The sequence below is a fragment of the Chiloscyllium plagiosum genome, chromosome 28, assembly GCF_004010195.1.
Source record: "Chiloscyllium plagiosum isolate BGI_BamShark_2017 chromosome 28, ASM401019v2, whole genome shotgun sequence".
Taxonomy (NCBI): domain Eukaryota; kingdom Metazoa; phylum Chordata; class Chondrichthyes; order Orectolobiformes; family Hemiscylliidae; genus Chiloscyllium; species Chiloscyllium plagiosum.
Window position 1 is genome coordinate 23,693,897 of NC_057737.1, and position 26,917 is coordinate 23,720,813.

A 26,917-nucleotide genomic window follows, 5' to 3' on the forward strand; every position below is an offset into this window, starting at 1 on the left:
GGAAGTGTTGCACCTCCTGCGGTTGCAAGGGAAGGTGCCGGGAGTGGTGGTTGGGTCGGTGGGGGGTGTGGATCTGACAAGGGAGTCGCGGAGGGAGTGGTCTCTACGGAAAGCTGATAGGGGAGGGGAGGGGAATATATCCTTGGTGCTGGGGTCTGTTTGGAGGTGGCGGAAGTGACGGCGGATGATGCGCTGTACATGGAGATTGGTGGGGTGGTAGGTGAGGACCAGTGGGGTTCTGTCCTGGTGGCGGTTGGAGGGGCGGGGCTCAAGGGCGGAGGGGCGGGAAGTGGAGGAGATGCGGTGGAGGGCACCGTCGACCACGTCGGGGGGGAATTTGCGGTCCTTGAAGAAGGAGGCCATCTGTGTTGTACGTATTTTGAACTGGTCCTCCTGGGAGCAGATGCGGCGGAGTGGAAGGGATTGGGAGAATGGGATGGCGTTTTTGCAGGGGGCAGGATGGGAGGAGGTGTAGTCCAGGTAGCTGTGTGAGTCGGTTGGTTTGTAGTAGATGTCCGTGTTGATTCGGTCGCCTGAGGTAGAAATAGATAGGTCGAGGAAGGGGAGGGAGGAATCTGGGACTGTCCAGGTGAATTTGAGGTCGGGGTGGAAGGTGTTGGTAAAGTGGATGAACTGTTCAACCTCCTCGTGGGAGCACGAGGCAACGCCAATACAGTCATTGTAGCGGAGTAAAAGATGGGGGGTGGTGCCAGTGTAGCTGCGGAAGATGGATTGTTCCACATATCCTACAAAGAAGCAGGCATAACTGGGGCCCATGCGGGTGCCCATGGCTACTCCTTTGGTTTGGAGGAAGTGGGAGGATTGGAAAGAGAAGTTGTTCAGGGTGAGGAGGGTGAGGACCAGTTCAGTCAGTCGAAGGAGGGTGTCAGTGGAAGGGTACTTGTGCTAGTGGATAGGTACCAAAGTGATTTTGAAATCCATTGTACACTACATTTATCTCAGGAGGGCTGTGATGTAAAGAGGTGTAAGTTGTACATAGATGGTAACCTACATTCATTTCTAGGCCATGTCTTTGGAGAGGTTACAGTGCAGATTCATTGGTTTACAGGCAGCCTGGACTAGGTTTGTAATGGCTTGCATATTGAAGACTGAGGAATGATCTAATTGAGCAGTTTATTCTGATTAAAGTCTTTCAAAGGATAGATGGAGGAAACGATTTGCCTTTGCATGGTGCAGGGGCGGTGTCCAAATCAAGAGCCGCCACTGCACGAGACCGAGATAATTTGGGAAAAATGCCAAAAAGCATTTCACCTCACAATGTGTCATAGGTATCTGGAAAACTTGCCTAGAAACCTATTACTATAGGAACACTAAAATCTTTGCCTTCATTCTAACTAACTCCTTCATTAGGTCAGATGCAGTCACACAGGAACAATATCTGTTATACCTGTTAAACACGTGGGACATCTGGACTCACACAGTAGCAGTATTAGCAGAATTCAACAACATCCTCTATGTTCATCCCTCCATTAAGCTTAAAACTCAGACACATAAGGAAAGCTTCAACTTCCTAAACACTGCAGATTTAAATTGGAAAAGGCAACAGGCATATGTTAGCAAAAGATATTTTTTCAAAACAACTGCCACACACCATTAAAAAAGCACATTAATTTGTGAGGATTTCTTTACCTCAATGATTTCAAATTGCTCTGGCTTCCAGTTAGCTGTCTATTCCCGGCTTGAAAGGTTTGAACTGGCTTGGTAGCCTCACTCCTCCCGTTTTTAGCCACTGGCTTCCTCCACATCCTTTGCAGCCACTCACCACTTCAAGTAATCTCTAAACCCACCCTGGCCATGCCTGGCACGTCCAGACACCCAATATGATAATCTCACCCAGCAGACTGGCTGCTTCCCTATGACCTCACTCAGCAGACTGGGAGCTCCAAGGAGGTAAAAACAATGACTGCAGATGCTGGAAACCAGATTCTGGATCAGTGGTGCTGGAAGAGCACAACAATTCAGGCAGCATCCGAGGACAGGCAAAATCGACGTTTCGGGCAAAAGCCCTTCATCAGGAATAAAGGCAGAGAGCCTGAAGCGTGGAGAGATAAGCTAGAGGAGGGGTTGCTGAACAAAGAGACCTTGGAATGCAGGTTCATAGTTCCATGAAAGTAGAGTTGCAGGTAGATAGGATAGTGAAGGCAGTGCTTCGTATGCTTTCCTTAATTGGTCAAACCATTGATTATAGGAGTTGAGAGGTCATGTTGCAGCTGTACAGGACATTGGTTAGACCGCTTTTGGACTTTCAATTTCCACTGTTACATTTATTATGCATCGTCACAGTATCCTACCTGAATGGACTCTCTTCCATTCTCTTAGCTTACCTCCCGATCGCATCTGCTCTAATGATGAGGCATATAGCGGGAGGTACCGGGGGAAAGGCGGTGCGTTATGCTCAGGAAAGTTTTGTTTTGGCAGTGAAGATTCCTGGCACCGTCAATGACAGGGCTCTCAGCAGGACCTTTACTTAAAACGATGAAAGGTTCACTGTTGTACTGAACTGAAAACCCAGTAGTCCTTGCATCTGCAAGTTCGTAAGGAAGCATAATCATCAGCCACAGGGTGGAATATAGGAGGAAGGAAGTATTGTTGCAGACTCTAAAGAAAGATATGGTTAGTCCACAGTCTGCGCGGGTCCAATCGCTACAAAATCGGCAGGGAACAATTGCACTGCAGAGATTGCAGAGAGGTTTCACGGGATGTTCCCTGAAGTGAGAGGTCTCAGCAAAAAGTTAACTTTTGTTTGGGGTCTGTGGAGCAGAAGAGGCTAAGGGGGCAATTGATGCAGACATAATGGTGAGTGATATAGACTGGGCCGATTGTGATAAATACTTCCGCGATGTAGGCATGTCTTAGACCAATTGAATTAAGGTTAAAGTGAAAAATGAAGCATTTCGCGAGGATCTGATGGAAAAGCAAATTACCCAGGGGATGGGTCAAATATGGAACATGTTGCCTGAGAGGGTAGCTTATCTCTCCATGCTTCAGGCTCTCTGCCTTTATTCCTGATGAAGGGCTTTTGCCCGAAACGTCGATTTTGCCTGTCCTCGGATGCTGCCTGAATTGCTGTGCTCTTCCAGCACCACTGATCCAGAGACTGGGAGCTCCACCCAGCCTTGCCCAGCAGATTGGTTGTTTACCTCCTGCACTTGCTGCTATTAGGCTCACTAGTTAACCTATCAGCATCAAACATGGGGAAGAAGTGACCTGTGATTGGAGGTGCAGCTCCTTTCAAAGTTTCCAAGTTCTACATGTGGTGGCATATTTTTCACAGGATGATGTCATAGCTCCCAGGGAAGAATTTGATTAGAGACAAAAAGACTGCAGTTGCTGGAATCCAAGGTAGATAAGCAGGAGGCTGGCACAGTGCTGTGGCAGCTGCCATTGCTGTGAATTGTCAGCAATGGAACAAAGGGAACAAAATCAAAGGAGCTAAGATAAAAGTCAACATTCATCTCATTGAAATTGTCCAATTCTCCTAAATAGACCTCTGGTGCTACGCATATACATTTTAGCTAATACCATATGTTTCTCAGAGCAGTGAAATCATTGAAAAGCTATGGCTCAGAAAGGGGACATTCGGTTCATCATGTTTGCACTGGCCAAACTTTCACCATCAAACTGGGCAGCAAATTCCAGACACTCACCTCCCTCTGGTTGTAAAGATTCTTTGTCTCGTAGTTTTACCAATCACCTTCACTCTGTGTCTCTCCTAACTGACCTCTCCAATAGGGAACAGGTCTTTCCTGTCTAATGTATCTACATCCATCATTATTGTGCACACTTCAATTAGGGGATTGCCCTAATCTCCTTTGTTCAATTGAATTCTTATAAATTTAGGTCAAATTCATAGGGTCATTCTTAGACGTGTGTTTGATAAATGCTTTATTTTATAATAATATTTGTTTGCCGTGTAACACATTACTGCTTAGACCCCTATATTGAGATATTGGTACATTTTACCTATCCTTCAGCACATAGGATATCAATTAACAATTTGGATGGACTGTGGCCAATATATGCATGAGTTCCATTGCTATATTTGTGGAATTGGGTAGGAGCCTATTGCCAAATAAAGGATCCTATCACTGGCTTACACACCATAATTTATGCCTTTTGGTTAAAAGATGATGACAACTCAACTCCAGAGGAGCTCTTGTCATACAGTAGACATGTCCCTACCCCTGGACCAGGATGCCCGGGTTCAAGTCCCACCTGCTCCAGAGGTGTGTAATAATATCTCCGAACAGGTTGATGAGAAAAAAATGTTAGTTAAAAATTACAAGAATATTTTAAAAAGAAAACTCAACTCTGCCATGTATTAATATAGTTTATTTCCTGCTCTATTCCTTCTTCATTCCTATTTTGATAAATAGCCCTATGTTCCTCCCGCTCCCCTTTCATTCCTGATCCAACACAATGATAATGCTGCCAACTCCAGCTGAATGTGTTTGTGAAAGTTTCTTAAAATTTGTCAAGTGTTGTAACAGCCATTGCATACAGCAGGCAGATCATGTTCACATAAACATGTCTACTGTAATCAAAAGAGACGGTAGTATCAAAGTACATTGATCATTAAACAGACTGGCCGAACTAGAAAACAGTTTATTCACTCACTTTGCAATGATGAATTCAGAGACTTGTTCACAGGATCATCAAGTTGTAAATTTACCAATCACATTCTGTCGAGTGTTTACAATCCTTGGGCGAAGAAAATAAGACGTTAAGAACTTATAGCGGAGGTTACTGATTTAGTGTCTTGATCCTGTTCCGCCATTTGATAAAATCCATTTTTCTTCATAATTATTGGCTTCCTTGTTGATCAAAAGTCTGTCTAACTCAACCTGGAAAATATTCAACGACCAACCTCCACCACTTTCTGGGATAAGACTTAGGAAGGTGAATGACGCTCCATTAAAATGTTACCCATTAATGGAGCTTTCATCTCTCGAAAGGTAAAAATCTCAGAAAATGTGATAGTTTTTCTTTTGTATTAGTTAATGCCAGGACAAGTTTTTAAAACCTTTTTGAATACAAGTTGTCTCACCAAGCTTCCATTTTCTCTTTCAGTCCAACACCAAAGATGTCCATTAATTTGAAATGTGAGTATTTTCAAATCAAAAGGCTTTTTTTATTCATTCAAGATATGAAGTTATCACTATCTGGATTTGTTGCCTATCCCTAGATGTACTTGGAAAAAGATGATGGTATGCTGATTTTTTTGAACTGCTACAGGTTTAGATAGATCCACAATGCTATTAGGGAGGGAGTTCCCGGTTTTAGACCTGAAGGAATGGTGATATATTTAGATTAGATTTAGATTACATTACAGTGTGGAAACAGGCCCTTCGGCCCAACAAGTCCACACCGACTCGCCGAAGCGCAACCCACCCATACCCCTACATTTACCCCTTATCTAACACTACGGGCAATTTAGCATGGCCAATTCACCTGACCTGCACATCTTTGGACTGTGGGAGGAAACCGGAGCACCCGGAGGAAACCCACGCAGACACGGGGAGAACGTGCAAACTCCACACAGTCAGTCGCCTGAGGCGGGAATTGAACCCGGGTCTCTGGCACTGTGAGGCAGCAGTGCTAACCACTGTGCCACCGTGCTGCCAATTTCCAAGTCAGGATCATGAGTAGCTTGAAGGGGAACTTGTAGGTGGTGATATTTACATGTATCTGCTTGTCTTTTCGCTTCTGTATTGTAGCAGTTGTGGGCTTGGAAGGTCTTGTCTAAGGAGCCTTGGTGAATATCTGCAGTGCATGAATTATAAACTCAGAGCTACTCATTTAAAATAAAGTTTGAACATTTTTAACTTTAGTTTCTGTAGTATTACAATAGAACCCAATAAGAAAGATGCTAGATTTGATTCCTCAATTAAAAAAAATGTTTCAGAGGTCATGAACCGGCCTTAGGCTCCTTATTGATGAACATGTGCTTCTGATATTAATGTAAGAGGGTTAGTTTGATTGCATGCCTTCTTCATATACTGTGAGACTCCTAAAGTTTCAGATAAGACTATAAATGTACGCCATTCACCCTGCTCCCTCAATCATTGAGATCAAACCTGATCTGCTAATCTTCATATCCACTCTCCTGCCTTTTCTCCGTAACCCTGATTAAAAATCTATCTCAGCCTTGAATAAACTTCAACCCAGCCTTTTCAACCCACATTGTTCAAGAACTCCACAGATTCACTCCTCTCTGAGAGAAAACATTTCCTCGTTTCTGTCTTAAATGGTCGACCCTTTATTCTGAGATGCTGCCCTCTCGTCCTAGACTCTCCTACAGAGAGAAACAACCTTTTCACATCTACCCTGTCAAGTTCCCTCACAATATTGTACATTCAACAAGGTAATCTTCTAAATTCCAACCAGTACAGGTCCAATCTACTTAACCACCTCTTGTAATACAGTCCCTGTGTACGTGGTATCAGCCTAATAAACCTTTTAGGGGCCCAGAATTGTTTAGGATATTCCAGCTGTGGTCTGACTCATGTCTTATATAGTTTTAGTAAACCCTTCCTACTTATACATATCCCATTTGCCCTCTTTATTTCCACTGCACTTTGGATGCAAGCAGGCAGCAAATGTGCCAGCCATCGTACTGTTAAGGAATCATTTATCAATACCTGAAGCAAACATATTATGTATTAAACATAAGGGGACATACTGCTCCCTGTCCTCAGTCACAGAGTGGTTCACTGTGTGATCTCCTCCTGTAGCACTGCTTTCTGTCACCTGAATGAAGTTCCAAGGATCAATGTCTGGCACTCCTCAACTCTCAACATTACAGCTCTGCAGAATTTCTCACTTATGGTACTGAATAAATTAAACTGTAATTTTGATACATTTATGTATTTCATGAGAAAATGTAATTGCTTCTTTAAAAATGCAATGAAATGTTCAAATGCCAACGGGCAAGCTCCAGCTAAGCAGAACAGATTGCTGGTTTGATGTAAACCAGCAGGAATTTTTTTTTAACGACTTATTTTCCCATGTTGTGCTGCACTCCACAATTAAATCCACTTTAAAAAACTGAAATTAGCACCAAACCTAACTAGGTCCCAATATTTTTAAAAAATGAATATGCAATGGATGCCTGAACAAGCCCTACAGTAGAACTTCACAGGATAACACTAATCATTCAAGAAGAATGATACTATTACATAAAATCTTCCTGGGTTGTAACATCGTTTTTTTCATGGCTGTTCAATTCTCAAATGCCAGCAGAAGCAGGATTGGCGGGTTCCCACCTCTCAGTGGTGTACTGTTCTCCTGTTGTGGTCCCAGCTCTGAGCATTTCAGGAGGATCAGAAAGGAGGTGAATAGCTACCTAAACCGCTATTGTTAGGCAGTCCACTACTATGTCAAGTGGAATTCTCCAGGTAATATATAGGCCCCTCACTGAGGGTGAAACAGAGTCAAGAGATGGAAGCCAGCTGTAGTTCAGCAACTTTTTCCTGTTACAATTTTTTTACAATCTATTCAGAGGGCACCTGCACCTTGACCCTCCCTCTGTCTCACCCAAGTACTTGAGCAGCTGCCACTGAATTCCTATTGGCCTACAGCCTTGGGGTCTACTTGTTGCCTTTAATCAGATGACGAGCCCACTTCCTGGCCACTGCTTGTCAAAAATCACATCAAGTACCAATGGGACAATGCACCCAACATCAGGATCCCAATCCCAGAACAAAAAAGCTCAGACCCCGTGTTTCCAGAAATCCAAATGTTCCAAACATATTTGTGCGCACCATAATTCCCACTTTGTACTAATGCAACCATTTCACTGAATTCTCTGTTAATACAAAACAAGCTACATTATTATTTGGCCTGATCAAATACATAGCACAGAATTCAGCTCATGTTATGTCACCAAAAAGTCACCCCCAGGTAAAGTCAGAGAGCACAATGTTGTATTTTTATAAAGGTTTTAATGTGGTAAAACCTCACAGGCATGTTAGCAGACCAAACGGATTCTAAACCGCATAAAGAGAATTGTTGCCAATCTGGGTGTCAACGTGAATCAACAAGACAGAGGTGAGTGAATAGGACAACAGGAGTCCTAACAAATGATCAAAATCTGGTTGAATGAGTGACCATTTAAATAATTTTGCATCTGAACCTTAGAGCACAGATATTAATCCAAAATGACAATGAATTAGGCTTGCAAGTTTAAGGATAAAACTTTATAGTGATTATCGTGATGTGACTGATTGGACGTTATGATTAATTAACATTCAAATATAAAAAAGTAGGAGAAGTGGAAGACCATATGACCCATCAAACCTGCTTCACCATTCAATATGACTATGGTTGATCTTTGGCTTCAACTCCCCTTTGAGGAGAAAGTGAGGACTGCAGATGCTGGAGATCAGAGCTGAAAATGTGTTGCTGGAAAAGTGCAGCAGGTCAGGCAGCATCCAAGGAGCAGGAGAATCAACGTTTCGGGCATAAGCCCTTCTTCAGGAATGAGGAAAGTGTGCCAAGCAGGCTAAGATAAAAGGTAGGGAGGAGGGATTGGGGGAGGGGCATTGGAATTGCGATAGGTGGAGGGAGATAAAGGTGAGGGTGATAGGTCGGAGTGGAGGTGGGGCGGAGAGGTCAGGAAAAAAATTGCAGGTTAGGAAGGCGGTGCCTCTCCAAGTCTACCAAACACCTTCAGAAACTTGCCAGGGTTGGAGGATTTGAGCTATAAGGAAAGGTTGAATAGGCTGGGGCTGTTTTCCCTGAAGTGTCGGAGGCTGAGGGGTGACCTTACAGGGGTTTATAAAATCATGAGGGGCATGGATAAGATAAATAGACAAAGTCTTTTCCCTGGGGTGTGGGAGACCAGAACTAGAAGGTATGCCTTTAGGGTGAGAGGGGAAAGAGACCTAAGGGGCAATGTCTTCATGAAAAGGGTGGTGCGTGTATTGAATGAGCTGCCAGAGGAAGTGGTGAAGGCTGGTACAATTGCAACATTTAAAAGACATCTGGATGGATATATGAGTAGAAAGGGTTTGGAGGGATATGGGCTGGTTGCTGGCATGATTATGGGACTAGGTTATGTTGGAATAGCTGGTCAGCATGGACAAGTTGGACCGAAGGGTCTGTTTCTGTGCTGTATATCTCTATGATTCTATAAGGGACAGGACAGAGGATAGTGAATCTATGAAATTCTTTACCACAGAGGGTTGTCAATGCTGAGATGGATTTTTAATCAGTAAGAGAATCAAGGATTATTGGAAAAAGCCATGACAGTGAAGTTGAGGACTGAAAAGGTCAGCCATGGTCACATTGAATAGTGCAGTAGACTTGAAGGGCTGAATGGTCTACTTTTGCTCCTCGACCTTACATTCTTAGAACATTTCAAGTCAAAAGCAGCCATCTGTCATGCTGGAAAAGGAAAACGACAGTATTAAGGGTCCAATACATAACAGGATTCAGAGTCTTTAATGTATGTAAAGAATTGGCTGAAGAGTACCTCTGCAACAGCCAATGACTGGTCTTTCTGAAATATTCACTTTCAATCTTGGCCAAATGCCTAATCTACAGGGAAGACATTGGAGTTTCCCCAAAGTATCTTTGAGGACAAGGATGGAGGGCCAGAGAAAATACAGGCTGCTCCTCATGCACAATATGGGATTCAATGACCAAACATCAATGTTTACTCACAGCCTTCCAAGTGCAGCACATCCAGGAACTCTGCATTGGGCAGCTCTGGTATGGAATGCACTGTCTGGAAGTGTGGTAGAGACACATTCAGTTGTAGCATTCAAGCAGTCATTGGATGATTATTTGAATTGAAATAGCGTGGGGCAGAAAGCAGGAGGTTGTCACTATTATAGAATCCTACAGTATAGAAACAGGCCCTTCAGCCCAACAAGTCCACACTGACCCTCCAAAGAGTATCCCAACCAAACCCATTCCCCATTACTCCACATTTATCCCAGACGAATGCATCCAACCTACACATCCCTGAATACTGTGGATAATTTAGCATGGCCAATTCACCTAACCTGCACATCTTTGGATTGTGGGATGAAACCGGAGCACAAGGAGGAAACCCACGCAGACACAGGGTGAATGTGCAAACTCCACACAGAGAGTCACCCAAGGCTGGATGTTGATTGCACCCACGTGTTCCCATGACCAATCTGGTCACTTACATGCACAGAAAAGCTAGCTCTCATTCAATAGCCAGATAGTCTACCTTCTGCACAGCATGCAAGTCAACACTCAGTTTCTTTGCAGCTTGCATAATGGTATCATATTAAGGCAAGCCATAACATCATTATCTCTCAGTTATCACTCTTAAGGATAGTGGAATCAAGGGTTATGGGGATAAGGCAGGAACAGGATACTGATTGAGGATGATCAGCCATGATCATGATGAATGGTGGTACTGGCTCGAAGGGCAGAATGGCCTACTCCTGCACTTATTGTCTATTCATAGTTAAAAATCACACAACACCAGGTTATATTCCAACAGGTTTAATTGGAAGCACCAGCTTTCGGAGCACTGCTCCTTCATCAGGTGGTCACAACCACCCAGTGCTTCCAATTAAACCTGTTGGACTATAACCTGGTGTTGTGTGATTTTTAACTTTGTACACCCCAGTCCAACACCGGCATCTCCAAATCATTATTATTCATAGTTTATGAGAGGGTTATGCTTTTGGACTATACCTATGTGGGAAAAAGATCTGCCACCTTGCCCACCCACAGCATGGCCACATAAGAAACACAGAAGCTGGCCTGTGAAACACAGAAATCAAGCCTGCCAACACATACAGAACACACCCACAATGCCCCAGTCTTGGCCAAACAGGCTAACAAAGAAACCAGACAATGGCCAAGCTATTCCCAGACCAGAGAATACACTTCACAAACAACCTTCACAGTAAAGCTCCCAGCCCCCACTAGCACTGCCATCCCAATACCCTAATGGCAGGCTCATTTCCCATTGAAACCAATACAGCATAAACAAAGAGGCAGACAGATACCTCAGAAGACTTCGCTTGCAGGAGGAACACAATGGACACACCTGAATTTCAGGAGAAGGGACACTTACACATATTCACGCAGACGGGAAATACAATGAAAAATCTTCTCGGAGACATCCTCACCCACTCACAGAGGTGGCTGGAATCTCTTGTGTCAATTACAAATGAATTGCTGCTGCCGGCCACTTGATTAATTTCCATTCAGTTTATTCTTGTTTTAATCACTTTACAATTTTCACCATTTTACTGTAACTGCTTTACAATGATTACCTTTGTGTTGTACCCCTATAAAGCATGCCTGCACCTTCTGTTCTGGGAAGAGCATTCTGGCCATCTGTGCAGAGAATCAGTCCTATGTCAGCCTAGTCAATTTCTCTTCCATGATATCATTTTGTTTAATAAACCACTTGTCAATTTCACCGTGATCCTCGTTTGTGGTCTCTGATTCATTGGACTGAATTTCTCCGACAACCTATCACTTAAAATAAAATGATAGGGGTCAGGTGATCCATCGTGACAGCTTCCTGACAATATTCTGGTTATAGGGCTGTTAAGATTCAAGGTCCAGGTTGTTGTCCTTGGAAGATGTAAGGTTAAGGTCTAAGTGATGGCAGCAGCCTTGGTGTTGTGGTGGCTAAACTCCTAAATCTTGCGTGTTGAACATTTTAGTTTGTAAACAATTCTGCTTTAAACCACCCAATAAATTGCACAATGGAATAGAATTGGAGTCTAAAGGGAAGCTAATCATCATTTCTGTCTAAACACAAGACCCATGTGATTCACCTTGTTAAGGAGATGGACTTTGGGAGGGGAAGGGTACAAGGGAAATCTTTGTGATATCAGATTATGGACTTTCCCAAATGTCTCTGAATTCTACGTGAAGCTCAGAGAGAGATAGAATAGCTAGAGGCTGAAATTAATAAGGAAATAGAAGAGGCTGAAATATTTGCGTACATTATGCCAGGGAAAAATCTCTAAGAAAAAAAACATGCACCGTGATAGATTGTACTGAGATTGCAAGTTACCAGACTGACAAAGTAAATGAATAAGTAAACACTCAGTTCGTTCACTTTGGACATATTTTTGAAGAACTGAATGTCTGCTTACAAACCTCTAGACCTCCGAAGTGCGATTTTGTATTAAAAGTAAACAAGAAAGTTTGATTTTGTAATTTAAAGTAGAAGTTAGCTGGAAAAATGGTGTTTTTATCACAAAGTAAAAACTGTGAGATGTGAAATCTTGTGTTTCAGCTTTTAACTGGAAATTCAAATTTCCTTTTCTTCAAAGTTATCAGTCCCAATGGAGATTGTAACAAAAAGATATGTTTCTATGTAGATACTTAGAGATCAAAACTCTTTTCATCTGACTACTTCAATGATACTAGTGCATTTTTCCAATAAGAGTTAATCAGCAACTAAAACGTTATCATAGAGAACACAACTGCAAAGCTGAAAAATCATTTTGTTTTGAAGGCTCTGCCTTAATAGCTTGAAATAGCAGTTCAATAAAACAACAGCCATGCTAAAATTGTACCAACTTAACCAAAATAAAAATTAGTATTTTCAGATTTTACAACATTTTGTGACAGTTTTATTATTTGCCCTAAACTTTTAAGCTGCCAAAAGCTTTAGATTAAAAGGACATGCATAGCTACTAGGAAATCATTGAAAAACAATTTAGATTTTATATTAAGAATCCAATGCACTTGTATTCCATCTCATTATGAGCAAGCACCATAATGCACACCCATAATTCAAGCTGGATCTCATTTTATCTAATGGCTATAGTGGCACATAAACAGTCCAGCAATAATATTTAAATGCATTTGTTAGTTTCGGTGCTTCATAGGTTTATAAAGCATATTTCTGTTCCAGTTTTAGCATTCTATTTTTCATACCCTGTTCCTTTTAAAATGATATTTTTCTCTTCAAACACAGTTCAATTATCGAAGATTATGCCAATGTTACAAAGCTCCTCCACTGGTCATGTCGAGACACAGATCATCACATCCTCAAGTTGTGTTGCCTACAGAATGGATAAATCAATATTAAAAGGATCCCTGAAGCCTCATTTAAGCAGCATAATGAGTGAAGTCCCATGATGAAGCTCAAAGCTTCAAATGAAGGTGTATCCCAGTCCCTTGTCTTTATAAAATGGTTGCACTGGGAATGGAATCAGATCTGCTAAATCGTTTGTGCCTTCATACAAATAATGCCCAAGCAGATGCAGGAGCAGGAGGCAGGTTTGTGGGAAGCACTGGGCCACAATAGCACCATGGCCACAGGAAAGCCAGGGTACAAGAAGATAGAGTGGAGCCAGGAGGCAGCCAGCAGAAGAGGAACTACATGCAGGCCCTCCCAGCAGTCTCCTCTCAGAACACTCCAGAGATGGCAGGGCTTCCCACCTCCAATCTGCCTGCCACCCTCAGTCCTGTGGAAGTCCAAGGTGAGTGGGTGAACTTGCCCTTTCAACACAAATACCTCTGGGGTTGGCCAAACAAAGCTCTACAGCCAATGGCTGCACCTGTCCAGCAGGCTCCTTCCTGCCCAGCTATGGTTCACGGAGATGGAATAGGAGGAAGAGAAAGAACAAGACCTTCTGAGGGCACACTGGTGGCACTGGAACGGAAGTAAGTTTTCACATTGGTGAATATACATTCACTTCTGACTAATCATCCATTTGTGAGCGTTTCAGCGCGGCTAAAATTGCAACCTTTCACATCAAAGAAGCAATCTTGAAGGTACTGATGCAACCTATCCTTATCCCTAGACAATGTTCCATGGACCAAGGTGTGAGGTGAGTAGTTACTACACAATGAGCAGGTAATGGGATGAATCACAGATAACCTCGGTAACGAGGCTCCAGTTCTCCAGGAGAGAAGAGATTGCTGTTGCATCACAGACATTTATAGGATTCCGCTGTTAACCTACATAAAACGGCCAAGGATGCTTGAGTCAAAGAGTTGGTAAAGTCTAAGGTAATGCTGAGCTCACTAGAGTGTTTCACTTTGACTGTCTGGGGTGTCTTCGTCAAAAATCCCACATTGTTATAATCTGCAGACCACTCCCTCACAGATGACAACATTTACCCCAGCCACTCCAAGTGTGGTCACGGCCAGTTTTATTTCCATTACACACTTGCGGTTTGAAAGGACAATGGAAGGCAACTGGAGCTGCTCCTCAGACCATGAATTTCAGGCTCTTCCTCGCCATGTAGGTGAATGCCAAACATCAACATCCCATTCCTAGCAGCCTTCCCAACAACCCAATCGCAACTCCCACCCCAATACTGCATCTGCCTGGTTTCCCCAGTAATCTCATTAATAGGCATACCACTAATCCCTAGCCAGAATCTCAGCTCAGTGTTCAGAACCTTATTGGAAAATGTAACTAGTTGCTCCGACGCAGAGAAAGATTTCACACGATTCTCCCGGATTTTTCACCATAACCCACATCATTCAGGTCCCTATAAGATTCCACCCACAGAATGTTGAATGTGTTTTCCTCCCCCCGGCCCGCCTGCAGTGAGTTTCCAAAGTCCAAGTTAATTATTTCTTTATCTTGTCTGGTTCAAAGGTGTTTAGAATCTGTTGTCTAACACTGAATAAAAGATGATCAATGTCATTTGCTGCTAAATATTTCATTAGTTACACGAACAAGCAAGTATCTGTGAGATGCAAGCTGTTAGCAAGTTGTAATTTAATCGTCACTGAACAAGTCAGCTCTGATGTGTGCAAATATGGCGCCTCCCTGTGCTGATCTGTTGAACTTTAAAAGCATTTGTTGGTAAGAGCCCACTGTGAAGGATAAGTTTTCTGAATACTTGAATGTGCATAGTAAAACAGGGCAAACTCAGCATGGCTTCATCAAGAGGAGGTCATTGTCTGACAAATCTGATAGAATTCTTTGAGGAGGTAACAAGCAGGTTAGACCAAGGACACCCAATGATTGTCATCTACTTGTACTTCCAGAAGGCCTTTGACAAGGTGCCACACATGAGGCTGCTGAGTAAGATAAGAGCCCATGGTGTTAGAGGCAAGGTGCTAGCATGGATAGAAGCTTGGCTCTCTGACAGAAAGCAGAGAGTGGGGATAAAAGTGCCCTTCTCAGGATGGCAGCCAGTGACAAGTGGTGTTCGCAAGGCTCAGTGTTTGAGACCACAACTTTTCTCTTTATACATTACTGAATTTTAGATGAGGGAACTGAGGGCATTCTGGCTAAGTTTGCAGACCATACAAAGATAGATGGAAGGACAGTTAGTACAGAGGAAGTGGGGTGGCTGCAGAAGGATTTAGACAGTTTTGGAGAATGGGCAAAGAAGTGGAGATGGAATACAACATGGGAAAGAGTGAGGTCATGCACTTTGGAATGAGGTTGAGAAACTTATCAGCCATGATTGCATGACGGAGTAGACTCAATGGGCCAAATGATCTAATTTCTGCTCAGATGTCTTATAGTCTTATTATACTGTCTAAGGAAAAAAATATACTGTTCCAGATGAAAAGTATGATGTCTACCAACAGCAGGGGAATGCAGAGAGCTGATTGGAGCCTAATCAAGGGCCTCTTCTCATTACTACAGGTATTTTACCGAGCATGAAAGGGCACTTGGCTGTCTGGAGAGAGCAGTGGGTATAACGTGGCAGCCAATCAGACATTCTGTGACCCATGGAAGACTATGCTCAGCCACATCTGCTGAAAGAGGAGTTTTCTGAATTCAGGATTAGTTTTGTGTTCATATACAGAAGTTGCTGGAAAAGCTCATCAGGTCTGGCAGCCTCTGTGAAGAGAAATCAAAGGTAACGTTTCAGGTCCAGTGACCCTTCTTCAGAACTGTTCTGAGCAAGGATCACTAGACCCTAAGTGTTAACTTTGATTTCCCTTCACAGATGCTGCCAGACCTGCTGAGCTTTTCCAGCGACTTCAGTTTGTTTCTGATTTACAGCATCTGTAGTTCTTTTGGTTTTTAACTAGTTTTGTGTTGTTCATTATGAGATGTCAGCATTGCTAGCTGGGCCAGCATTTAATACCTATTCCAAATGACTGGAGTCGTTTGCTGGGGCCATTTCAGAAGGCTGTCAAGAGTCAAACACATTGTCATGGGTCTCAGATCACATATAGGCCAGACTAGGTAAGGATGACAGATTTCTTTCCCTAAAGGACATTAGTAAACTAAACAGGTTTTTATAACAACAATTGAATGTGGTCACTGTTTGGCTAGCTCAATTCTAGATTTTTTATTGAACTCAAATTTCACTCTATAAAATGATAGGATTGGAACTCTTATCCCCTGAGCATTGGGCTAGGTTTATGGATTCCTAATCCAGTGACATTTCCACAACACCACTGTACTTCACTAATGGTGTCATGCATTGATGACCTCCAATTCGGGCATTTCTTCATAACAAAATGCATTCTTTCCATTTGGACTGGACGGAAGAATTTAGCCTTCTGCTTTCAAAGGAAGAATGAGCTAGGCTGTGAATCCATTACTGAAATGTATACCTACACATTGCTGGTGTCATCCTTGTATATGGAGAGTCTGCAAGTTAGTTTGTTAAATTTATTTATACAGTGAAAGTATTAGTGCCAATGAGAGCCATTTCTGCATTTCTTTTAAACTTGCTGCATTCATGAAAGAGTTATTAGGATATGGAATTAACCTTCACAGGGAGGTGTGTTCATGCGTGTGCATTGTTCACTTACATTTTGAAAACTTTCCAAACATCTGACTTAATTCTTCATTCAAAAATCACAATGATCGCTATTCTTTCAGCACTCTAATTTATTAAAGGAATAACTTATTTCTAAAGAGCTCATGTTGAATAAAGCCTGAATCCTCAAAAGTAAAAATATGATATTCCTTTGCTGAGCATGACTTAAATTAGGTAAAATGAGAGGATGTTCAGGTGAAAAATAACGACCAGATTGGGCTGAAAGCCCTTTCTGTCCTGCACATAATTCAATGTAGTGTAAGGTTTGACTAGAATTACACTAATACCTGCATTCATATTTAAGAAGAAAGAGAATCATTTAGGTTGTCCAACATTATTTTGTTTCATCTCTGCAAGTAAATCTCCCTACAGTTTATCTTGGTAGCAGACCACAAGCCTTTCCCTCATACTTCAAAACTTCTCAGAGTAATTATCCAACATGCCTTTCATCGAGTGAAATTATAAAATCCCTTCAAGATGCACTGTCAGATATGATATCAGTCAGTATGATTTGCACAATTCATTCATGTGTTGGTCCAAACTCATCCCTTACTTCAGCATTTTTAACCTCATATTGCTTGGGAAATTCATCCAGCCTTGAATACATTGACCTTCAGTTTGGTCAATAGCATAGGTACAACCATCTCCCCAGCAAAAAATAATCGCTGAAGCATTCTTCGACAGTGAGTTAGGACTTCTAGTTCAGTAACTCAATTATGGTTCAAGGCACAAAAACAAAATTTTTATTTTCCAGGATGGCAAGATGACTTAATCGAAGTATGTAGCGCTGAGGAAAATGTTTATTAAAACTTGATGTACACAAAGAATGCAGATCTTCAGGGAGGATTAGCCCAGTCACTATGGTTGTATGTGCAGTAAAAAAAATGGCTGGACAGTAGAGTTAAATTTGGCTATACAGAAAATCTATTTTGTAAAACACATGGAAAAGCAGCATGTTGCAGCTTTTGATAGACTGAAGAGATATCTGCATGAAGGTGCAGAGGTAATCTCCCAACTCTTAGCCAGAAACCCTAGGTTGAGTGCCACACTGACACTAGTTATCCATAGAAAGTACAATCACCTTTGCTGTGGACAAACAGTCTGATTGTCACCTTGCAAAGCCTTCTAAAATACTTAAGTCAAAGAGTGGTCAATCAGAACTCCACACACGTATCTTCAGTGCAACAATCTTCAAGACTCCACACTGGCTGTACTCTGTAACAAGCATCCTTCTCACTCCTCAGAAGAAAAGGATTAGGACTACCCACTGGTAATCCAGGAGCATTCACTGGGACCTCTGACATCTTCAGGGTTCATTTGGTGATACATTGATGGATATTAAATTTTTTTACACTCCTTTAAAATAAAAACAATCCCGGAAACAAATTCCCCCATGTGTAAATATAACTGAAACTCATTCCTAAAGAACACAATATATCAAGACCACTTTTACTTTTCCACTCGCCAATAATGGATGTAAAACATGCTGCAAAAAGTTACTGAAGATCAAAACTATCATATTCAACACATTTGTGCAACACAAATTATATATTGAATATTTGTGTTTGACAAGCGGAGATATTTAGTATAGATGCAGCCATTATATAGATATATTTCATGAAAATAAGCAAGTTTTCATTTGTCGTGGCTTAGTAACTTTTGCATCTAGGATTCAGCTGCATGGTACTTGGTCATAATATCTGCAAACCAAAAATGCTGAGACCAAAACAACTGCCATATAATGCCTTTAAATGTAATAAACTATTCCAAGGCACTGTACATGAGCTCAATCACACAAATACTTCAGCAAGCCAAGGAAAGAGATATTAAGATAGATGACACTAAAAGCTTAGTGAAGGAGTTAGGTTTTAAGGAGCATCAGTAATTTTAGGTATTATAATTATCACAGTAACAAGCAGCTGTCGTTTACAAATAAAGCATTCATTAAACTGTACAAATTCCATTGACTGAGGCAATATTTAGTTTTCAAGTCAAAAGTTTGAGACTCTACTCATTTCACATCAGCATCATCTGTTCATATATGAAGTGCAAAGGCTTTCAATTAACAATGCATCTTTAATAAAGTTGCAGATCAAATTTCAGTCAAAACTAGGGGTAACAAAGACCATAAGACCATAAGACCATAAGACATAGGAGTGGAAGTAAGGCCATTTGGCCCATCGAGTCCACTCCGCCATTCAATCATGGCTGATGCGCATTTCAGCTCCACTTATCTACTCTATCTATTCCCCTGATCACCTTATAAACGTCTGTCAAGTCACCCCTCATCCTTCGCCGTTCCAATGAGAAGAGGCCTAGCACTCTCAACCTATCCTCGTACGACCTATTCTCCATTCCAGGCAACATCCTGGTAAATCTTCTCTGCACCCTCTCCAAAGCTTCCACATCTTTCCTGAGGTGTGGGGACCAAAACTGGACATAGTACTCCAAATGGGGCCTAACCAGAGGTTTATAAAGTCTTAGTAGTACATCTCTGCTTTTGTATTCCAACCCTCTTGAGATAAGAGACAACATTGCATTCGCTTTCTTAATCACGGACTCAACCTGCATGTTTACCTTTAGAGAATCCTCGACTAGCATTCCCAGATCCCTTTGTGCTTTGGCTTTATTAATTTTCTCACCATTTAGAAAGTAGTCTATGCTTTTATTCTTTTTGCCAAAGTGCAAGACCTCGCACTTGCTCACGTTAAATTCCATCAGCCATTTCCTGGACCACTCTCCCAACCTGTCTAGATCCTTCTGTAGCCTCCCCACTTCCTCAGTACTACCTGCCTGTCCATCTAACTTCGTATCATCGGCAAACTTCGCTAGAATGCCCCCGGTTCCCTCATCCAAATCATTAATATATTATGCGAACAGCTGTGGCCCCAGCACCGAACCCTGCGGGACACTGCTCGTCACCGGCTGCCATTCTGAAAAAGAATCTTTTATCCCAACTCTCTGCCTTCTGTTAGACATCCAATCCTCAATCCATCCCAGCAGCTCACCTCTAACACCATGGGCCTTCACCTTGCTCAGCAGCCTCCCGTGTGGCAGCTTATCAAAGGCCTTTTGAAAGTCTAGATAGGCCACATCCACTGGGTTTCCCTGGTCTAACCTACTTGTTACCTCTTCAAAAAATTCAGGCATGACCTCCCTTTACTAAATCTATGTTGACTTGTTCTAATCAGACTCTGCTCTTCCAAGAATTTAGAAACCTCATCCTTAATGATGGATTCTAGAATTTTACCAACAACCGAGGTTAAGCTGATTGGCCTATAATTTTCCATCTTTTGCCTTGATCCTTTCTTGAACAAGGGGGTTGCAACAGCCATCTTCCAATCATCCGGGACCTTTCCTGATTCCAGTGACTCTTGAAAGATCTCAACCAATGCCTCTGCTATTTCCTCAGCCACCTCTCTCAGAACTCTAGGGTGTATCCCATCGGGGCCAGGAGATTTATCAATTTTAAGACTTTTTAACTTTTCTAGCACTATCTCTTTCGTAATGGCAACCATACTCAACTCAGCCCCGTGACACCCTTTAATTTTTGGGATATTACTCATGTCTTCCACTGTGAAGACTGACGCAAAGTACTTGTTAAGTTCTCCTGCTATTTCCTTATCTCCCATCACTAGGCTTCCTGCATCAGTTTGAAGTGGCCCAAAACAAGGGGATTGCTGAGGTTTGGTGCCACTCTCCTACCTTAATGTGAATGTGAGACCCCTTTTGCAATGCTAACAAGATTTCTGCCAAGGATATGGAGTGAGAATGGGTGAAGTCACAGTCAAATTCATTCCCATTAAGACAAATAGATTATTTCCTTCTCCAAGCCAGGATAGCACACTAGTGGATTCAATTGTGCATTCCTTATAAAACCTGGTTGACTTTCTCTCCTTTTGATTTAAAAGGAAATTAGATATTCAATTAAGGCAATGGGATAAAGAGAAGTGGAGTAGGATATATTGCATACCTTTTCTAAAAGTCAAATTACTGCCTCCTGCAATAATACCTCTGAAGTCTTGCAAATGGAAAATGTGCTTCACTCAAGGGTATTTTGATGAATTCAATTAATATTTTATTTGCAAGCAAAAAGTGCTCATTGCAATTCAAATTATAACTTAAATTACTGCAAGAAATCATACCAGCTAAAGGTTTCTGGGCTTGAATTTAGTTGCACCTGAAGGCCAATTTTTCACACCTACAAGTTCCCCTTCAAGCTACTCATGATCCTTGGAAATGGGCGGCACGGTGGCACTGCTGCCTCACAGCGCCAGAGCCCCGGGTTCAATTCCCGCCTCAGGCGACTGACTGTGTGGAATTTGCACATTCTCCCTGTGTCTGCGTGGGTTTCCTCCGGGTGCTCCGGTTTCCTCCTACAGTCCAAAAATGTGCAGGTCAGGTGAATTGGCCATGCTAAATTGCCCGTAGTGTTAGGTAGGGGGTAAATGTAGGCGTATGGGTGGGTTGCGCTTCGGCAGGTTGGTGTGGACTTGTTGGGCCGAAGGGCCTGTTTCCACACTGTAATCTAATCTAATCTAATCAATAGACAATAGACAATAGGTGCAGGAGTAGGCCATTCAGCCCTTCGAGCCTGCACCGCCATTCAATATAATCATGGCTGATCATTCCTAATCAGTATCCTGTTCCTGCCTTATCTCCGTAACCCTTGATTCCACTGTCTTTGAGTGCTCTATCCAACTCTTTCTTAAATGAATCCAGAGACTGGGCCTCCACTGCCCTCTGGGGCAGAGCATTCCACACAGCCACCACTCTCTGGGTGAAGAAGTTTCTCCTCATCTCTGTCCTAAATGGTCTACCCCGTATTTTTAAGCTGTGTCCTCTGGTTCGGCACTCACCCATCAGCGGAAACATGTTTCCTGCTGCCAGAGTGTCCAATCCTTTCACAATCTTATACGTCTCAATCAGATCCCCTCTCAGTCTTCGAAACTCAAGGGTATACAAGCCCAGTCGCTTCAGTCTTTCAGTGTAAGGTAATCCCGCCATTCCAGGAATTGACCTCGTGACCCTACGTTGCACTCCCTCAATAGCCAGAATGTCCTTCCTCAAATTTGGAGACCAGAACTGCACGCAGAAGCACCTCTTTGCTTCTATACTCAATTCCTCTTGTTATGAAGGCCAGCATGCTATTAGCCTTTTTCACTACCTGCTGTACCTGCATGCTTACCTTCATTGACTGGTGTGCAAGAACACCCAGATCTCTTTACCTAAATTGATTCCATTTAGGTAGTAGTCTGCCTTCCTGTTCTTTCTACCAAAGTGGATAACCATACATTTATCCACATTAAACTGCATCTGCCATGCATCTGCCCACTCACCTAACTTGTCCAGGTCACCCTGTAATCTCCTAACATCCTCATCACATTTCACCCTGCCACCCAGCTTTGTATCATCAGCAAATCTGCTAATGTTATTGCTGATACGTCATGAAATACATTTAAAATACCCAGTGAATACCCATAGTAAGCATCTTTAAGACACAATGTTAAAATTAATAACTTTAATTCTGAAAAATATTGTGCTATTAAATAGAGTTAACTGTGCTCCACATTGAGTTGTTCAGCTCCTCACAATCATAGATGGTGTGATGTAAGGTGTATAAAATAAGTTATTTTAGAGCTTGGATTTGAGCTGGCGGAATGGTGGTTTGGTACACTGTGTCTAAACAGGTTTAAATATTATCTAAGCTGGATGTGCAAAACAATTGTTCCTGAGAAACGGAGATGACCTAGCACTGATAAGAAAGAGGTCACCTTAATTTGAATGTTACAGATCAGAAGTGTTTAGTGAAAACCCTGAAGGAGTCATTTGGAAGCTGAGAAAGTCTAAGCTCAGTTGTAGGTAAAAACAATGACTGCAGATGCTGGAAACCAGATTCTGGATTAGTGGTGCTGGAAGAGCACAGCAGTTCAGGCAGCATCCGAGGAGCAGTAAAATCGACATTTCAGGCAAAAGCCCTTCATCAGTTGTAGCCAGGTTGCAGGAAGAGGCTATCAAAATATGATACCAACAGCCACTCAACAAGACAGGCAGCATCACTACATTTTAATTTAGCAAGAAGCAAGAGGTTTGTGTGCTGCTCATATTAATTTCAGCAGGCACAGATTAACTGCACATCATGATCTCAATGCCCATTTTCAAAGTTTGTCAGTTTTCTTTAGCCTCTAGATGAAGGTTTGGACTAAGACAGCAGAAAAGGGAAGTAAAAAGTTAATTTAGTCACTAATAATAGGACATGTAGCCAGTCAAGTGATGAATGCAGTTTTCACTTTCTTGGGTTGATGCACAATGTATAGTTATAGAAACTTAACTAGACTGGCATTTTAATACTATGGCTACAAAAGCAATCAGAGGCTGAGAAATCTACAATGGGTAACTAACCTCTAGCTTATACAAAGCTGGCCAACTATCGAGAGACACAAGTCAACAGTGTAAAGGAATACCCCCCATGTCCATGGATAGGTGCAGCTTCAACAGCACTCAACCATCCAGGATAAAGAAGCCCACTTGACTGACATTCCAGTTACCTCGGTCATTCACTCCCTACACCACCAATGCACAGTGACAGTAGTATGTATTGTCTGCAATGCAGCAAGTCTCCATAAAAGCTCCTCAGACTGCATCTTCCAAAAGATAGAAGGACAAACACAGCAGATTTATGGGAACACCACACCTGCAAATTCCCTTCTATATCATATGCCACTCTGACTTGGGACTACATCAGTCACTCCTTCACTGTCACTGGATTAAAACCCTGGAACTCCTTTCTAACAGCACTTTGAGTCTATCTCAACGAAATGCACTGCAGGCTCAGGGAAACAGTTCAATATCACCTTCTTAAGGGAAATTAGGGATGGGCAACAAATGCATGTTCAAACTTAAAACGTTTAAAAACACATTTCAAAAAACACAACTTGAAAGAACTTCACATTCCTTGGTGCAGTGAAATCCAGTTAAGGAAGTGAAAATAAAAGCTTGATGATCCTCAAATCCCTAAGATGATCCTTCAGGAATGTTTCCTATAAAATTCAGTTCCTCCAATAGAAACAAAAACTGGATAGATATTTTACACAGTTATATAACTGGTTTACAACAAAGACTGTATCCTAATTGTTTAGGATATTCCATTTGCTACGTTAGTCATAGATGATAGTTACACATTGACAAACAGCCTCTGTCAAGTTACTACATGATACACACCCATGAACAATATATTCTTATCTTTCCATATGTACATGTAATGCATTTTAAATGTTCAAACTGACAGAACCAAGAATGATCTTGAATGCCTGATTCTTGACAATTTAAAGATATATCCCAAAAGGACTCCTGATTTCCTCCCAGCTCCAATATCCTAGTAAATGGAGGTATGCCTCTCAAGTTCCCAAGCCCATCGTCCAGCCCACCTTTGTTGCCACTTCAAGCCTACCTCCAGAGGCAACAGCCTGAACTCTATCTTTGACTACTAAACATCAAAGCTTTATGGCAATGTGCAACCTTTCAGAATTCAGGAAGTGACTCAACTCGAGGTTGCCGAACCATAAACAAAAATACATTCTGGGGTCTCAGACTAATGCTGGACTGAAAGTACAGCACTACCAATGACACAGCACCACAATTATAGGAACTAGGACACAGACCTTATTATGTATCTCATCTGAAAGGCAGTATCTCTTGGCAGTCGTAGCACCCCTTTGAGATTAGAATGTCAGCCTAGATTATAGACTCATGTGTCAAAGTCACAACTTTCTAAATCAAGGGCATGAAAACACCAACTGAGGTAATTAGCCACAAAAGGAAGAATAAACAACATGAAAAAAGATTGTACAATGTAAGACAGACTCTTCAATGATGTATTTTTTCTTATAACCAGTATAAATAAGGTGGGTATAGAATCTGACATGTCATTTGGCTTCTGCTGTATCTAAAGGAACATAATATTTCTGGAGGCCAAATGAAAGTCAAGAAAATTACCTTTGTTAAATATTTTGTTGAATACGCAGTCGTAGATTGGAAAAAAGTAAAGAACTGTAGTGTGTTTGATCAGCAAAACAGAGGTTTTTGTAGTCTCCTCTTCAGGTGCTCAGGGTAGTGGTCCAAGACCTATTCATCTTCATTTGGTTTAGCAATAACTTTCCCTCAGTCATAAGGTCAGGGGTGGGGATCTGCTGATGATTACACATTGTTCAGCAGTATGTTGTGAATTCTCAGATACTCAAATTGTCTGTTCATGATCTACATGCAAAATGTGAAATTAAACTATATTTTTTGTATTAATTCAGGGATGCAAGCATTGCTGACTTGGCGAGCATTTATTGCCTCTCCCTAATTGCCCTTAAGATGGTGATGACTTGCCTTCCTGAACTGTTACAATCAATTTAAAGTTGGTGCACCCAGAATGCTATGAGGGAAGGACTTCCAGGATTTTGACCTGTGTCAGTTGAAGTAATGTATTTCCAAGTGAAGGTGGTGAAGAGCTTGCAGGTGGTTGTGGTGTTCAATGAAGCCAACTCCATAAAAAGCATGAATTCTGCACTGGATAGTGTGCACTCAAACAAACGACTTACCTGCACCACAATAATAACTTAGTATCCTAGTTTTAGCTACAATCTGAAATACCCCTTCCAAACAAATGAACCCTCACTTATAAAATCCTGCTGTACAGAAAAGGAGCCCATGAAATCTCCTATATATCCAGAAATAAGCCCGATAAATCTCCTACTGTACAGAAACGAGCCTATCAAATCCACACATTTACTTTGTGTGAACTGCCTAGTTTAATCCCGTTCTGCTTTCTGCCAATAATTTTAATAGCCATTGTTTTTAAGCAAATATCTAATTACTTCTGAAATAATTAACAGCCTCTGTCTCAACAATGATTTGTGGCAATTTTTCCCCTTTTGTGAAAATAAATCCTTTCCAAATTCAATTCTTTTAATTCTCTGAATGTCTTACATTTGTGACCAAATATTACCGTCTCATCAATGAAAACATGGGATCACCATTTACAATTGAGCCCAGGATGATCCTGAAGATCCTGATAAACTGTAAACTCATTAGCTTTTGCAAAACTAGTAACAAAGGTTTTCATTTTTTAGGTTTTTCTTGATAAAGATAATCCTCCCACTCATCTCTGATAACAATGATTTATGATATTTCTTATCCATTTCCCTTATATCCTTCTTCAATCAAATTGCTCAAACCTATATGCAGCAGTCCAACTGCAACCACAGCTCTTAAACTAATGAACATCCTTACCATCCTTCTGTATTCAGCTTCTCTAAATACAACCAAGAATTTTCATACCTACATCTACTTGTAACTGAATTGTAATGGCCTCTATACCTACATAGTGGGGTCTCTCCATTCCATTTATTATCACTCAACCGAATGCCATTTCCAAAATACATTACCTCAATTTTCCACATTGAATTGCATCCATTGCTTCTCTGTTAATCTCTTATTCCAGAATGTTATAGCCTCATCAGTTTTTTCCTGCACCTACAATTTGGTATCATTAGTTCATTTTGATATTGTTCTCCCACCTGCTAACCCTAGACTATTAAAGTTTATCATACACATGAGCAGTAAAACCCTCTGAGGAGCATTATTGGCCTCAAGTTTTTATTGGGAGAGATTTTATTTTACCCTGATTCTTTGCAACTTGCCCTCCAACCATTTCTTTGCACACAATGTTCCTTCATATCACATCCAATCATTTTTGTCAGTCTCTACGTGACACGTTTTAAAACACCTTTTTGTTAAAGACAAAGTAGTTAGAATGATGCTCTGTCAGACCATATGAAATTATTCATGTACATAATATATATTCCACTACATAGAGGAGAAAATGAGAGCTGCAGATGCTGGAGATCAGAGCTGAAAATGTGTTGCTGGAAAAGCGCAGCAGGTCAGGCTGCATCCAAGGAACAGGAGAATCGACGTTTCGGGCATAAGCCCTTCTTCAGGAATGAGGAAAGTGTGTCCAGCAGGCTAAGATAAAAGGTAGGGAGGAGGGACTTGGGGGAGGGGCATTGGAAATGCGATAGGTGGAGGGAGGCCAAGGTGAGGGTGATAAGGTCAGAGTGGGGTGGGGGCGGAGAGGTAAGGAAGAAGATGGCAGGTTAGGAAGGCGGTGCTGAGTTCGAGGGATTTGACTGAGACAA

The 26,917-nt window shown here is 41.8% G+C and overlaps 1 protein-coding gene across 3 annotated transcripts in view; it reads right to left on the bottom strand.

The window, feature by feature from the left end:
• Nucleotides 1-26,917, bottom strand: part of pitpnm3 (PITPNM family member 3) — a 658,838-nt gene that overhangs the window by 265,400 nt on the left and 366,521 nt on the right. The window lies entirely within an intron of this gene.